Below are 17253 nucleotides of genomic sequence, written 5' to 3'. Positions count from 1 at the left end.
GCCAACAGCTGCTGAACTGTTCCCACCCTTCCCACGTAAAACACCTGAATATGTACAAGGGCTTGAAAGCCTAGAGGAAGGGCCGTGGAGCCACACCAGCGACAGCACGCAGGCCAACTTGCTGCCTGCAGGCAAGCCAGGATGGTCCTGGCGCCGGGCGCTCTTCTGGAAGCTTTCCATTTCCCTGAATGAGATATCCCTCCTGTCCCGGCCCCCACTCCTTTTTTTCCTTCCTCAGCCCGGAGAGAAATTCCAGTGGAAGTTATGGGTGACACATCCTCTTCTTTACAGGTGGCAGCCTGGCAACTCCTGCAGAAAGTCCAGCAGAGCCCCAGTCACACCGGGCCACCAAAAAAGCCGTGGACCCTCACACCCTCCCACCAGCACAGCCCCGAGAATGCTGACGGGGCAGAGAATATGGAGTCAGGCACAGCTGCAGGGGCTATTGCTGCCTGGAGTGCTGTTTATATTGACCTCCACCCAGGCACAGCTGGGGAGGGCTTGCCGGCAGGGTCAGGCTGCCCAGGTCAGCTAATCCTCAGCCCTCAGGGAATCACATTGCAGAAAAAGGACCTCGCTAAGACAGAATATTAGCCAAGGGAAAAAAGGACACAATGCCATTTGCAGCACCATAGATGAGTCTAGAGGTAATCACGTGACTTGTAGTAAGTCAGAAAGTGAAAGACACATATCATAGGATATCACTTATAGGTGTTACGTAAAAATTGATACCAGGGCAGATATTTCCACGGAGAAGGGCAATCACAGATTCATTAAACAAACTTATGGTTCACCAATGGAAAGGTGTGAGGATTGGATTCATTACGATATCAGGGTTAACAGACATATACAAACACAGGTGAAATATATAATCACCAAAGACCTACGGAATACCAAGAGAAGACTACTCAACATTCTGTCATAACGTACATGGGAAAAGGGTCCCAGGAAGAACAGACCTATGTATATGTGTAAAAGAACCACATCTTGCACACCTACAACAAGCCAAACGCTGTCATCAAACTTTCTGTAAAAAAAAATTAAAAATTAAAAATTTAATTAAAAACACGAACAAGAAGTAGTGAGACAAACTTGAGGGGCTTTCTCCTGGCACATTCCATTCTAAATTCCAATCTAGAACACGACTTCCATTGAGGCTCTGTTGCACTAGTAACCAGATTTGGTAAGCGAGAACTGCTGCCACCTTGTGGCCGTTTCACACAACAGCAGCTTTAATCCCAGCGCTAATGGTCAGTGGATATTCAAAATCGTTGCAGGCCTGTAAATGACACCTGCCCTGAAAACAAATCCTGGGGTCATATATCGACCAAAAATTTCAAAAGACGTCCATATTTCAAAACGACAGTTTCAAGAGGCATATTTCACGCAAATCAGTGTTCTGCTTCTTTTGCTTTCTTTCTTTTTTGGTTAAAAAAACGGGAATGGAAAAAGGCAACCCTCAGAATGGGCAAAAACGTTCGCAAACGAATCAATGGACAAAGGTTTAATCTCCAATATATATAAACAGCTCACGCAGCTTAATATTAATAAAACAAACAACCCAATACAAAAATGGGCAGAAAATCTAAATAGACGTTTCTTCAAAGAAGTCACAGAGATGGCCAAGACGCACATGAAAAGCTGCTCAACATCACTAATTATTAGAGAAATGCAAATCCAAACGACAATGAGGTATGACCTCACACCTGTTAGAATCGGCATCATCAGAAAATTTACAAACAACAAATTCTGGGGAGGGTGTGGACAAAAGGAAACCCTCTTCCACTATTGGTGGGAAGGTAAATTGATACAGTCACTATGGAGAACAGTATGGAGGTTCCTTTAAAAAACTAAAAAGAGAATTACCATAGGATCCAGCAATCCCACTTCTGGGCATATACCCAGAGAAAACCATAACTCAAAAAGACACATTCACCACAATGTTCATTGCAGCACTATTTACAATAGCCAGGTAATGGAAGCAACCTAAATGCCCACAGACAGACGAATGGATAAAGATGTGGTACATATATAAAATGGAATATTACTCAGCCATAAAAAGGAATGAAACTGGGTCATTTGTAGAGAAGTAGATGGATCTAGAGACTGTCATACAGAGTCAAGTAAGTCAGAAAGAGAAAAACAAATATTGTATATTAATGCATATATGTGGAACCTAGAAAAATGGTACAGATGAACTGGTTTGCAGGGCAAAAATAGAGACACAGAGGTAGAGAAGAAACGTATGGACACCAAGTGGGGGAAGCCATGGATTGGTGGTGGTGGGATGAGTTGGGAGATTGGGATTGACCTGTATACATGTATATGTATAAAATAGATAACTAATAATAACCTGCTGTATAAAAAATAAATAAAATTATATTTCAAAATTTTTAAAAATAAAACAGAAGAAAGTTCTTCCATTCACACAGATGTATTTATATGAATGAATTATTCCCCTGCTTATATCTATAAATACATAAAAGAGGAATAAAATCTAACTTGAACCAAGAAAGAAAAAAAAACCTAAACCAAACAGTTATACAGAGGAAAACACTACCAAGGCACTTGTTCCAGCGGTAAACAATTCTGAAATTGGTCAGTGGTGGGGAATCATCTCCCATACAACCTGCAGCCCCGCCCCCCCATGCAAGGAGCGTCCTCATTGCAAAGCTGGGGGACCATGCCGAGGCCTCTGTGAGTAAACGTGAGCTGAACCCCAGGACAACTGCTGCTGAACTGTTCCGACCCTTCCCAGGTAAAAGACCTGAATATGTACAAGGGCTTGAAAGCCTAGAGGGAGGGCCGTGGAGCCACACCAGCAACAGCACACAGGCCAACATGCTGCCTGCTGGCCAGCCAGGATGATCCTGGCCCCGGGCGCTCTTCTGGAAGCTTTCCATTTCCCTGCCTGAGATACCCCTCCTGTCCCGGACCCCACTCCTTTTTCTCCTTCCTCAGCCCGGAGAGAAATTCCAGTGGAAGTTATGGGTGACATATCCTCTTCTTTACAGGTAGCAGCCTGGCAACTCCTGCAGAAAGTCCAGCAGAGACCCACTCACACCGGGCCACCAACAAAGCCGGGGACCCTCACACCCTCCCACCAGCACAGCCCCGAGACTGCTGACGGGGCAGAGAATATGGAGTCAGGCACAGCTGCAGGGGCTATTGCTGCCTGGAGTGCTGTTTATATTGACCTCAACCCAGGCACAGCTGGGGAGGGCTTGCCGGCAGGGTCAGGCTGCCCAGGTCAGCTAATCCTCAGCCCTCAGGGAATCACATTGCAGAAAAAGGACCTCGCTAAGACAGAATATTAGCCAAGGGAAAAAAGGACACAATGCCATTTGCAGCACCGTAGATGAGTCTAGAGGTAATCACGTGACTTGTAGTAAGTCAGAAAGTGAAAGACACATATCGTAGGATATCACTTATAGGTGTTACGTAAAAATTGATACTAGGGCAGATATTTCCATAGAGAAGGGCAATCACAGATTCATTAAACAAACTTATGGTTCACCAATGGAAAGGTGTGAGGATTGGATTCATTACGATATCAGGGTTAACAGACATATACAAACACAGGTGAAATATATAATCACCAAAGACCTACGGAATACCAAGAGAAGACTACTCAACATTGTGTTATAACGTACATGGGAAAAGGGTCCCAGAAAGAACAGACCTATGTATATGTGTAAAAGAACCACATCTTGCACACCTACAACAAGCCAAACGCTGTTATCAAACTTGCTGTACTAAAAAATAAAAAATTAAATTAAAAAGACGAACAAGAAGTAGTGAGACAAACTTGAGAGGCTTTCTCCTGGCACATTCAATTCTAAATTCCAATCTAGAACACGACTTCCACTGAGGCTCTGTTGCCCTAGTATCCAGATTTGGTAAGCGAGAACTGCTGCCACCTTGTGGCCGTTTCACACAACAGCAGCTTTAATCCCAGCGCTAATGGTCAGTGGATATTCAAAATCGTTGCAGGCCTGTAAATGACACCTGACCTGAAAACAAATCCTGGGGTCATATATCGACCAAAAAATTCAAAAGACGTCCATATTACAAAACGACAGTTTCAAGAGGCATATTTCACACACATCAGTGTTCTGCTTCTTTTGCTTTCTTTCTTTTTTGGTTAAAAAAACGGGAATGGAAAAAGGCAACCCTCAGAATGGGCAAAAACGTTCGCAAACGAATCAATGGACAAAGGTTTAATCTCCAATATATATAAACAGCTCACGCAGCTTAATATTAATAAAACAAACAACCCAATACAAAAATGGGCAGAAGATCTAAATAGACGTTTCTTCATAGAAGTCACAGAGATGGCCAAGACGCACATGAAAAGCTGCTCAACATCACTAATTATTAGAGAAATGCAAATCCAAACGACAATGAGGTATGACCTCACACCTGTTAGAATCGGCATCATCAGAAAATCTACAAACAACAAATTCTGGGGAGGGTGTGGACAAAAGGAACCCTCTTCCACTATTGGTGGGAAGGTAAATTGATACAGTCACTATGGAGAACAATATGGAGGTTCCTTTAAAAAACTAAAAAGAGAATTACCATAGGATCCAGCAATCCCACTTCTGGGCATATACCCAGAGAAAACCATAACTCAAAAAGACACATTCACCACCATGTTCATTTCAGCACTATTTACAATAGCCAGGTAATGGAAGCAACCTAAATGCCCACAGACAAACGAATGGATAAAGATGTGGTACATATATAAAATGGAATATTACTCAGCCATAAAAAGGAATGAAACTGGGTCATTTGTAGAGAAGTCGATGGATCTAGAGACTGTCATACAGAGTGAAGTAAGTCAGAAAGAGAAAAACAAATATTCTATATTAATGCATAAAGGTGGAAGCTAGAAAAATGGTACAGATGAACTGGTTTGTAGGGCAGAAATAGAGACACAGAGGTAGAGAACAAACGTATGGACACCAAGTTGGGGAAGCCATGGAGTGGTGGTGGTGGATGAGTTGGGAGATTGGGATTGACCTGTATACATGTATATGCATAAAATAGATAACTAATAATAACCTGCTGTATAAAAAAATAAATAAAATTATATTTCAAAATTTTTAAAAATAAAACAGAAGAAAGTTCTTCCATTCACACAGATGTATTTATATGAATGAATTATTCCCATGCTTATATCTATAAATACATAAAAGAGGAATAAAATCTAACTTGAACCAAGAAAGAAAAAAAACCTAAACCAAACAGTTATACAGAGGAAAACACTACCAAGGCACTTGTTCCAGCGGTAAACAATTCTGAAATTGGTCAGTGGTGGGGAATCATCTCCCATACAACCAGCAGCCCCGCCCCCCCATGCAAGGAGCGTCCTCATTGAAAAGCTGGGGGACCATGCCGAGGCCTCTGTGAGTAAACGTGAGCTGAACCCCAGGCCAGCTGCTGCTGAACTGTTCCCACCCTTCCCAGGTAAAACACCTGAATATGTACAAGGACTTGAAAGCCTAGAGGAAGGGCCGTGGAGCCACACCAGCGACAGCACGCAGGCCAACTTGCTGCCTGCAAGCAAGCCAGGATGGTCCTGGCCCCGGGCGCTCTTCTGGAAGCTTTCCATTTCCCTGCCTGAGATATGCCTCCTGTCCCGGCCCCCAGTCCTTTTTCTCCTTCCTCAGCCCGGAGAGAAATTCCAGTGGAAGTTATGGGTGACTCATCCTCTTCTTTACAGGTGGCAGCCTGGCAACTCCTGCAGAAAGTCCAGCAGAGCCCCACTCACACCGGGCCACCAACAAAGCCGTGGACCCTCACACCCTCCCACCAGCACAGCCCCGAGACTGCTAATGGGGCAGAGAATATGGAGTCAGGCACAGCTGCAGGGGCTATTGTTGCCTGGAGTGCTGTTTATATTGACCTCAACCCAGGCACAGCTGGGGAGGGCTTGGCGGCAGGGCCAGGCTTCCCAGGTCAGCTAATCCTCAGCCCTCAGGGAATCACATTGCAGAAAAAGGACCTCGCTAAGACAGAATATTAGCCAAGGGAAAAAAGGACACAATGCCATTTGCAGCACCGTAGATGAGTCTAGAGGTAATCACGTGACTTGTAGTAAGTCAGAAAGTGAGAGACACATATCGTAGGATATCACTTATAGGTGTTACGTAAAAATTGATACCAGGGCAGATATTTCCATGGAGAAGGGCAATCACAGATTCATTAAACAAACTTATGGTTCACCAATGGAAAGGTGTGAGGATTGGATTCATTACGATATCAGGGTTAACAGACATATACAAACACAGGTGAAATATATAATCACCAAAGACCTACGGAATACCAAGAGAAGACTACTCAACATTCTGTCATAACGTACATGGGAAAAGGGTCCCAGAAAGAACAGACCTATGTATATGTGTAAAAGAACCACATCTTGCACACCTACAACAAGCCAAACGCTGTTATCAAACTTGCTGTACTAAAAAATAAAAAATTAAATTAAAAACACGAACAAGAAGTAGTGAGACAAACTTGAGAGGCTTTCTCGTGGCACATTCAAATCTAAATTCCAATCTAGAACACGACTTCCATTGAGGCTCTGTTGCCCTAGTATCCAGATTTGGTAAGCGAAAACTGCTGCCACCTTGTGGCCGTTTCACACAACAGCAGCTTTAATCCCAGCGCTAATGGTCAGTGGATATTCAAAATCGTTGCAGGCCTGTAAATGACACCTGCCCTGAAAACAAATCCTGGGGTCATATATCGACCAAAAAATTCAAAAGACGTCCATATTACAAAATGACAGTTTCAAGAGGCATATTTCACACACATCAGTGTTCTGCTTCTTTTGCTTTCTTTCTTTTTTGGTTAAAAAAACGGGAATGGAAAAACGCAACCCTCAGAATGGGCAAAAACGTTCGCAAACGAATCAATGGACAAAGGTTTAATCTCCAATATATATAAACAGCTCACGCAGCTTAATATTAATAAAACAAACAACCCAATACAAAAATGGGCAGAAGATCTAAATAGACGTTTCTTCAAAGAAGTCACAGAGATGGCCAAGACGCACATGAAAAGCTGCTCAACATCACTAATTATTAGAGAAATGCAAATGCAAACGACAATGAGGTATGACCTCACACCTGTTAGAATCGGCATCATCAGAAAATCTACAAACAACAAATTCTGGGGAGGGTGTGGACAAAAGGAACCCTCTTCCACTATTGGTGGGAAGGTAAATTGATACAGTCACTATGGAGAACAATATGGAGGTTCCTTTAAAAAACTAAAAAGAGAATTACCATAGGATCCAGCAATCCCACTTCTGGGCATATACCCAGAGAAAACCATAACTCAAAAAGACACATTCACCACCATGTTCATTTCAGCACTATTTACAATAGCCAGGTAATGGAAGCAACCTAAATGCCCACAGACAAACGAATGGATAAAGATGTGGTACATATATAAAATGGAATATTACTCAGCCATAAAAAGGAATGAAACTGGGTCATTTGTAGAGAAGTCGATGGATCTAGAGACTGTCATACAGAGTGAAGTAAGTCAGAAAGAGAAAAACAAATATTCTATATTAATGCATAAAGGTGGAAGCTAGAAAAATGGTACAGATGAACTGGTTTGTAGGGCAGAAATAGAGACACAGAGGTAGAGAACAAACGTATGGACACCAAGTTGGGGAAGCCATGGAGTGGTGGTGGTGGATGAGTTGGGAGATTGGGATTGACCTGTATACATGTATATGCATAAAATAGATAACTAATAATAACCTGCTGTATAAAAAAATAAATAAAATTATATTTCAAAATTTTTAAAAATAAAACAGAAGAAAGTTCTTCCATTCACACAGATGTATTTATATGAATGAATTATTCCCATGCTTATATCTATAAATACATAAAAGAGGAATAAAATCTAACTTGAACCAAGAAAGAAAAAAAACCTAAACCAAACAGTTATACAGAGGAAAACACTACCAAGGCACTTGTTCCAGCGGTAAACAATTCTGAAATTGGTCAGTGGTGGGGAATCATCTCCCATACAACCAGCAGCCCCGCCCCCCCATGCAAGGAGCGTCCTCATTGAAAAGCTGGGGGACCATGCCGAGGCCTCTGTGAGTAAACGTGAGCTGAACCCCAGGCCAGCTGCTGCTGAACTGTTCCCACCCTTCCCAGGTAAAACACCTGAATATGTACAAGGACTTGAAAGCCTAGAGGAAGGGCCGTGGAGCCACACCAGCGACAGCACGCAGGCCAACTTGCTGCCTGCAAGCAAGCCAGGATGGTCCTGGCCCCGGGCGCTCTTCTGGAAGCTTTCCATTTCCCTGCCTGAGATATGCCTCCTGTCCCGGCCCCCAGTCCTTTTTCTCCTTCCTCAGCCCGGAGAGAAATTCCAGTGGAAGTTATGGGTGACTCATCCTCTTCTTTACAGGTGGCAGCCTGGCAACTCCTGCAGAAAGTCCAGCAGAGCCCCACTCACACCGGGCCACCAACAAAGCCGTGGACCCTCACACCCTCCCACCAGCACAGCCCCGAGACTGCTAATGGGGCAGAGAATATGGAGTCAGGCACAGCTGCAGGGGCTATTGTTGCCTGGAGTGCTGTTTATATTGACCTCAACCCAGGCACAGCTGGGGAGGGCTTGGCGGCAGGGCCAGGCTTCCCAGGTCAGCTAATCCTCAGCCCTCAGGGAATCACATTGCAGAAAAAGGACCTCGCTAAGACAGAATATTAGCCAAGGGAAAAAAGGACACAATGCCATTTGCAGCACCGTAGATGAGTCTAGAGGTAATCACGTGACTTGTAGTAAGTCAGAAAGTGAGAGACACATATCGTAGGATATCACTTATAGGTGTTACGTAAAAATTGATACCAGGGCAGATATTTCCATGGAGAAGGGCAATCACAGATTCATTAAACAAACTTATGGTTCACCAATGGAAAGGTGTGAGGATTGGATTCATTACGATATCAGGGTTAACAGACATATACAAACACAGGTGAAATATATAATCACCAAAGACCTACGGAATACCAAGAGAAGACTACTCAACATTCTGTCATAACGTACATGGGAAAAGGGTCCCAGAAAGAACAGACCTATGTATATGTGTAAAAGAACCACATCTTGCACACCTACAACAAGCCAAACGCTGTTATCAAACTTGCTGTACTAAAAAATAAAAAATTAAATTAAAAACACGAACAAGAAGTAGTGAGACAAACTTGAGAGGCTTTCTCGTGGCACATTCAAATCTAAATTCCAATCTAGAACACGACTTCCATTGAGGCTCTGTTGCCCTAGTATCCAGATTTGGTAAGCGAAAACTGCTGCCACCTTGTGGCCGTTTCACACAACAGCAGCTTTAATCCCAGCGCTAATGGTCAGTGGATATTCAAAATCGTTGCAGGCCTGTAAATGACACCTGCCCTGAAAACAAATCCTGGGGTCATATATCGACCAAAAAATTCAAAAGACGTCCATATTACAAAATGACAGTTTCAAGAGGCATATTTCACACACATCAGTGTTCTGCTTCTTTTGCTTTCTTTCTTTTTTGGTTAAAAAAACGGGAATGGAAAAACGCAACCCTCAGAATGGGCAAAAACGTTCGCAAACGAATCAATGGACAAAGGTTTAATCTCCAATATATATAAACAGCTCACGCAGCTTAATATTAATAAAACAAACAACCCAATACAAAAATGGGCAGAAGATCTAAATAGACGTTTCTTCAAAGAAGTCACAGAGATGGCCAAGACGCACATGAAAAGCTGCTCAACATCACTAATTATTAGAGAAATGCAAATGCAAACGACAATGAGGTATGACCTCACACCTGTTAGAATCGGCATCATCAGAAAATCTACAAACAACAAATTCTGGGGAGGGTGTGGACAAAAGGAACCCTCTTCCACTATTGGTGGGAAGGTAAATTGATACAGTCACTATGGAGAACAGTATGGAGGTTCCTTTAAAAAACTAAAAAGAGAATTACCATAGGATCCAGCAATCCCACTTCTGGGCATATACCCAGAGAAAACCATAACTCAAAAAGACACATTCACCACAATGTTCATTGCAGCACTATTTACAATAGCCAGGTAATGGAAGCAACCTAAATGCCCAGACAGACGAATGGATAAAGATGTGGTACATATATAAAATGGAATATTACTCAGCCATAAAAAGGAATGAAACTGGGTCCTTTGTAGAGAAGTAGATGGATCTAGAGACTGTCATACAGAGTCAAGTAAGTCAGAAAGAGAAAAACAAATATTGTATATTAATGCATATATGTGGAACCTAGAAAAATGGTACAGATGAACTGGTTTGCAGGGCAGAAATAGAGACACAGAGGTAGAGAACAAACGTATGGACACCAAGTGGTGGAAGCCATGGATTGGTGGTGGTGGGATGAGTTGTGAGATTGGGATTGACCTGTATACATGTATATGTATAAAATAGATAACTAATAATAACCTGCTGTATAAAAAATAAATAAAATTATATTTCAAAATTTTTAAAAATAAAACAGAAGAAAGTTCTTCCATTCACACAGATGTATTTATATGAATGAATTATTCCCATGCTTATATCTATAAATACATAAAAGAGGAATAAAATCTAACTTGAACCAAGAAAGAAAAAAAAACCTAAACCAAACAGTTATACAGAGGAAAACACTACCAAGGCACTTGTTCCAGCGGTAAACAATTCTGAAATTGGTCAGTGGTGGGGAATCATCTCCCATACAACCTGCAGCCCCGCCCCCCCATGCAAGGAGCGTCCTCATTACAAAGCTGGGGGACCATGCCGAGGCCTCTGTGAGTAAACGTGAGCTGAACCCCAGGACAACTGCTGCTGAACTGTTCCCACCCTTCCCAGGTAAAAGACCTGAATATGTACAAGGGCTTGAAAGCCTAGAGGAAGGGCCGTGGAGCCACACAAGCAACAGCACGCAGGCCAACTTGCTGCCTGCAGGCCAGCCAGGATGATCCTGGCCCCGGGCGCTCTTCTGGAAGCTTTCCATTTCCCTGCCTGAGATACCCCTCCTGTCCCGGCCCCCTCTCCTTTTTCTCCTTCCTCAGCCCGGAGAGAAATTCCAGTGGAAGTTATGGGTGACATATCCTCTTCTTTACAGGTGGCAGCCTGGCAACTCCTGCAGAAAGTCCAGCAGAGACCCACTCACACCGGGCCACCAACAAAGCCGTGGACCCCCACACCCTCCCACCAGCACAGCCCCGAGACTGCTGACGGGGCAGAGAATATGGAGTCAGGCACAGCTGCAGGGGCTATTGCTGCCTGGAGTGCTGTTTATATTGACCTCAACCCAGGCACAGCTGGGGAGGGCTTGCCGGCAGGGTCAGGCTGCCCAGGTCAGCTAATCCTCAGCCCTCAGGGAATCACATTGCAGAAAAAGGACCTCGCTAAGACAAAATATTAGCCAAGGGAAAAAAGGACACAATGCCATTTGCAGCACTGTAGATGAGTCTAGAGGTAATCACGTGACTTGTAGTAAGTCAGAAAGTGAAAGACACATATCGTAGGATATCACTTATAGGTGTTACGTAAAAATTGATACCAGGGCAGATATTTCCATGGAGAAGGGCAATCACAGATTCATTAAACAAACTTATGGTTCACCAATGGAAAGGTGTGAGGATTGGATTCATTACGATATCAGGGTTAACAGACATATACAAACACAGGTGAAATATATAATCATCAAAGACCTACGGAATACCAAGAGAAGACTACTCAACATTCTGTCATAACGTACATGGGAAAAGGGTCCCAGAAAGAACAGACCTATGTATATGTGTAAAAGAACCACATCTTGCACACCTACAACAAGCCAAACGCTGTTATCAAACTTGCTGTACTAAAAAATAAAAAATTAAATTAAAAACACGAACAAGAAGTAGTGAGACAAACTTGAGAGGCTTTCTCCTGGCACATTCCATTCTACGTTCCAATCTAGAACACGACTTCCATTGAGGCTCTGTTGCCCTAGTATCCAGATTTGGTAAGCGAGAACTGCTGCCACCTTGTGGCCGTTTCACACAACAGCAGCTTTAATCCCAGCGCTAAGGGTCAGTGGATATTCAAAATTGTTGCAGGCCTGTAAATGAAACCTGCCCTGAAAACAAATCCTGGGGTCATATATCGACCAAAAAATTCAAAGGACGTTCATATTTCAAAACGACAGTTTCAAGAGGCATATTTCACGCACATTCGTGTTCTGCTTCTTTTGCTTTCTTTCTTTTTGGGTTAAAAAAACAGGAATGGGAAAAGGTAACCCTCAGAATGGGAGAAAACGTTCGCAAATGAATCAATGGCAAAGGTTTAATCTCCAATATATATAAACAGCTCACGCAGCTTAAAATTAATAAAACAAACAACCCAATACAAAAATGGGCAAGAGATCTAAATAGACGTTTCTTCAAAGAAGTCACAGAGATGGCCAAGACACACATGAAAAGCTGCTCAACATCACTAATTATTAGAGAAATGCAAATCCAAATGACAATGAGGTATGACCTCACACCTGTTAGAATTGGCATCATCAGAAAATCTACAAACAACAAATTCTGGGGAGGGTGTGGACAAAAGGAAACCTCTTCCACTATTGGTGGGAAGGTAAATTGATACAGTCACTATGGAGAACAGTATGGAGGTTCCTTTAAAAAACATAAAGAGAATTACCATAGGTTCCACCAATCCCACTTCTGGGCATATACCCAGAGAAAACCATAACTCAAAAAGACACATTCACCACAATGTTCATTGCAGCACTATTTACAATAGCCAGGTAATGGAAGCAACCTAATTGCCCACAGACAGACGAATGGATAAAGATGTGGTACATATATAAAATGGAATATTACTCAGCCATAAAAAGGAATGAAACTGGGTCATTTGTAGAGAAGTCGATGGATCTAGAGACTGTCATACAGAGTCAAGTAACTCAGAAAGAGAAAAACAAATATTGTATATTAATGCATATATGTAGAAGCTAGAAAAATGGTACAGATGAACTGGTTTGCAGGGCAGAAATAGAGACACAGAGGTAGAGAACAAACGTATGGACACCAAGTGGGGGAAGCCATGGTGTGGTGGTGGTGGGATGAGTTGGGAGATTGGGATTGACCTGTATACATGTATATGCATAAAATAGATAACTAATAATAACCTGCTGTATAAAAAAATAAATAAAATTATATTTCAAAATTTTTAAAAATAAAACAGAAGAAAGTTCTTCCATTCACACAGATGTATTTATATGAATGAATTATTCCCATGCTTATATCTATAAATACATAAAAGAGGAATAAAATCTAACTTGAACCAAGAAAGAAAAAAAACCTAAACCAAACAGTTATACAGAGGAAAACACTACCAAGGCACTTGTTCCAGCGGTAAACAATTCTGAAATTGGTCAGTGGTGGGGAATCATCTCCCATACAACCAGCAGCCCCGCCCCCCCATGCAAGGAGCGTCCTCATTGAAAAGCTGGGGGACCATGCCGAGGCCTCTGTGAGTAAACGTGAGCTGAACCCCAGGCCAGCTGCTGCTGAACTGTTCCCACCCTTCCCAGGTAAAACACCTGAATATGTACAAGGACTTGAAAGCCTAGAGGAAGGGCCGTGGAGCCACACCAGCGACAGCACGCAGGCCAACTTGCTGCCTGCAAGCAAGCCAGGATGGTCCTGGCCCCGGGCGCTCTTCTGGAAGCTTTCCATTTCCCTGCCTGAGATATGCCTCCTGTCCCGGCCCCCAGTCCTTTTTCTCCTTCCTCAGCCCGGAGAGAAATTCCAGTGGAAGTTATGGGTGACACATCCTCTTCTTTACAGGTGGCAGCCTGGCAACTCCTGCAGAAAGTCCAGCAGAGCCCCACTCACACCGGGCCACCAACAAAGCCGTGGACCCTCACACCCTCCCACCAGCACAGCCCCGAGACTGCTAATGGGGCAGAGAATATGGAGTCAGGCACAGCTGCAGGGGCTATTGTTGCCTGGAGTGCTGTTTATATTGACCTCAACCCAGGCACAGCTGGGGAGGGCTTGGCGGCAGGGCCAGGCTTCCCAGGTCAGCTAATCCTCAGCCCTCAGGGAATCACATTGCAGAAAAAGGACCTCGCTAAGACAGAATATTAGCCAAGGGAAAAAAGGACACAATGCCATTTGCAGCACCGTAGATGAGTCTAGAGGTAATCACGTGACTTGTAGTAAGTCAGAAAGTGAGAGACACATATCGTAGGATATCACTTATAGGTGTTACGTAAAAATTGATACCAGGGCAGATATTTCCATGGAGAAGGGCAATCACAGATTCATTAAACAAACTTATGGTTCACCAATGGAAAGGTGTGAGGATTGGATTCATTACGATATCAGGGTTAACAGACATATACAAACACAGGTGAAATATATAATCACCAAAGACCTACGGAATACCAAGAGAAGACTACTCAACATTCTGTCATAACGTACATGGGAAAAGGGTCCCAGAAAGAACAGACCTATGTATATGTGTAAAAGAACCACATCTTGCACACCTACAACAAGCCAAACGCTGTTATCAAACTTGCTGTACTAAAAAATAAAAAAATTAAATTAAAAACACGAACAAGAAGTAGTGAGACAAACTTGAGAGGCTTTCTCGTGGCACATTCAAATCTAAATTCCAATCTAGAACACGACTTCCATTGAGGCTCTGTTGCCCTAGTATCCAGATTTGGTAAGCGAAAACTGCTGCCACCTTGTGGCCGTTTCACACAACAGCAGCTTTAATCCCAGCGCTAATGGTCAGTGGATATTCAAAATCGTTGCAGGCCTGTAAATGACACCTGCCCTGAAAACAAATCCTGGGGTCATATATCGACCAAAAAATTCAAAAGACGTCCATATTACAAAATGACAGTTTCAAGAGGCATATTTCACACACATCAGTGTTCTGCTTCTTTTGCTTTCTTTCTTTTTTGGTTAAAAAAACGGGAATGGAAAAACGCAACCCTCAGAATGGGCAAAAACGTTCGCAAACGAATCAATGGACAAAGGTTTAATCTCCAATATATATAAACAGCTCACGCAGCTTAATATTAATAAAACAAACAACCCAATACAAAAATGGGCAGAAGATCTAAATAGACGTTTCTTCAAAGAAGTCACAGAGATGGCCAAGACGCACATGAAAAGCTGCTCAACATCACTAATTATTAGAGAAATGCAAATGCAAACGACAATGAGGTATGACCTCACACCTGTTAGAATCGGCATCATCAGAAAATCTACAAACAACAAATTCTGGGGAGGGTGTGGACAAAAGGAACCCTCTTCCACTATTGGTGGGAAGGTAAATTGATACAGTCACTATGGAGAACAGTATGGAGGTTCCTTTAAAAAACTAAAAAGAGAATTACCATAGGATCCAGCAATCCCACTTCTGGGCATATACCCAGAGTAAACCATAACTCAAAAAGACACATTCACCACAATGTTCATTGCAGCACTATTTACAATAGCCAGGTAATGGAAGCAACCTAAATGCCCAGACAGACGAATGGATAAAGATGTGGTACATATATAAAATGGAATATTACTCAGCCATAAAAAGGAATGAAACTGGGTCCTTTGTAGAGAAGTAGATGGATCTAGAGACTGTCATACAGAGTCAAGTAAGTCAGAAAGAGAAAAACAAATATTGTATATTAATGCATATATGTGGAACCTAGAAAAATGGTACAGATGAACTGGTTTGCAGGGCAGAAATAGAGACACAGAGGTAGAGAACAAACGTATGGACACCAAGTGGTGGAAGCCATGGATTGGTGGTGGTGGGATGAGTTGTGAGATTGGGATTGACCTGTATACATGTATATGTATAAAATAGATAACTAATAATAACCTGCTGTATAAAAAATAAATAAAATTATATTTCAAAATTTTTAAAAATAAAACAGAAGAAAGTTCTTCCATTCACACAGATGTATTTATATGAATGAATTATTCCCATGCTTATATCTATAAATACATAAAAGAGGAATAAAATCTAACTTGAACCAAGAAAGAAAAAAAAACCTAAACCAAACAGTTATACAGAGGAAAACACTACCAAGGCACTTGTTCCAGCGGTAAACAATTCTGAAATTGGTCAGTGGTGGGGAATCATCTCCCATACAACCTGCAGCCCCGCCCCCCCATGCAAGGAGCGTCCTCATTACAAAGCTGGGGGACCATGCCGAGGCCTCTGTGAGTAAACGTGAGCTGAACCCCAGGACAACTGCTGCTGAACTGTTCCCACCCTTCCCAGGTAAAAGACCTGAATATGTACAAGGGCTTGAAAGCCTAGAGGAAGGGCCGTGGAGCCACACAAGCAACAGCACGCAGGCCAACTTGCTGCCTGCAGGCCAGCCAGGATGATCCTGGCCCCGGGCGCTCTTCTGGAAGCTTTCCATTTCCCTGCCTGAGATACCCCTCCTGTCCCGGCCCCCTCTCCTTTTTCTCCTTCCTCAGCCCGGAGAGAAATTCCAGTGGAAGTTATGGGTGACATATCCTCTTCTTTACAGGTGGCAGCCTGGCAACTCCTGCAGAAAGTCCAGCAGAGACCCACTCACACCGGGCCACCAACAAAGCCGTGGACCCCCACACCCTCCCACCAGCACAGCCCCGAGACTGCTGACGGGGCAGAGAATATGGAGTCAGGCACAGCTGCAGGGGCTATTGCTGCCTGGAGTGCTGTTTATATTGACCTCAACCCAGGCACAGCTGGGGAGGGCTTGCCGGCAGGGTCAGGCTGCCCAGGTCAGCTAATCCTCAGCCCTCAGGGAATCACATTGCAGAAAAAGGACCTCGCTAAGACAAAATATTAGCCAAGGGAAAAAAGGACACAATGCCATTTGCAGCACTGTAGATGAGTCTAGAGGTAATCACATGACTTGTAGTAAGTCAGAAAGTGAAAGACACATATCGTAGGATATCACTTATAGGTGTTACGTAAAAATTGATACCAGGGCAGATATTTCCATGGAGAAGGGCAATCACAGATTCATTAAACAAACTTATGGTTCACCAATGGAAAGGTGTGAGGATTGGATTCATTACGATATCAGGGTTAACAGACATATACAAACACAGGTGAAATATATAATCATCAAAGACCTACGGAATACCAAGAGAAGACTACTCAACATTCTGTCATAACGTACATGGGAAAAGGGTCCCAGAAAGAACAGACCTA

Source organism: Mesoplodon densirostris, chromosome 5 (assembly GCF_025265405.1).
Source record: "Mesoplodon densirostris isolate mMesDen1 chromosome 5, mMesDen1 primary haplotype, whole genome shotgun sequence".
Taxonomy (NCBI): domain Eukaryota; kingdom Metazoa; phylum Chordata; class Mammalia; order Artiodactyla; family Ziphiidae; genus Mesoplodon; species Mesoplodon densirostris.
Note: the sequence above shows the minus strand (reverse complement) of the source record.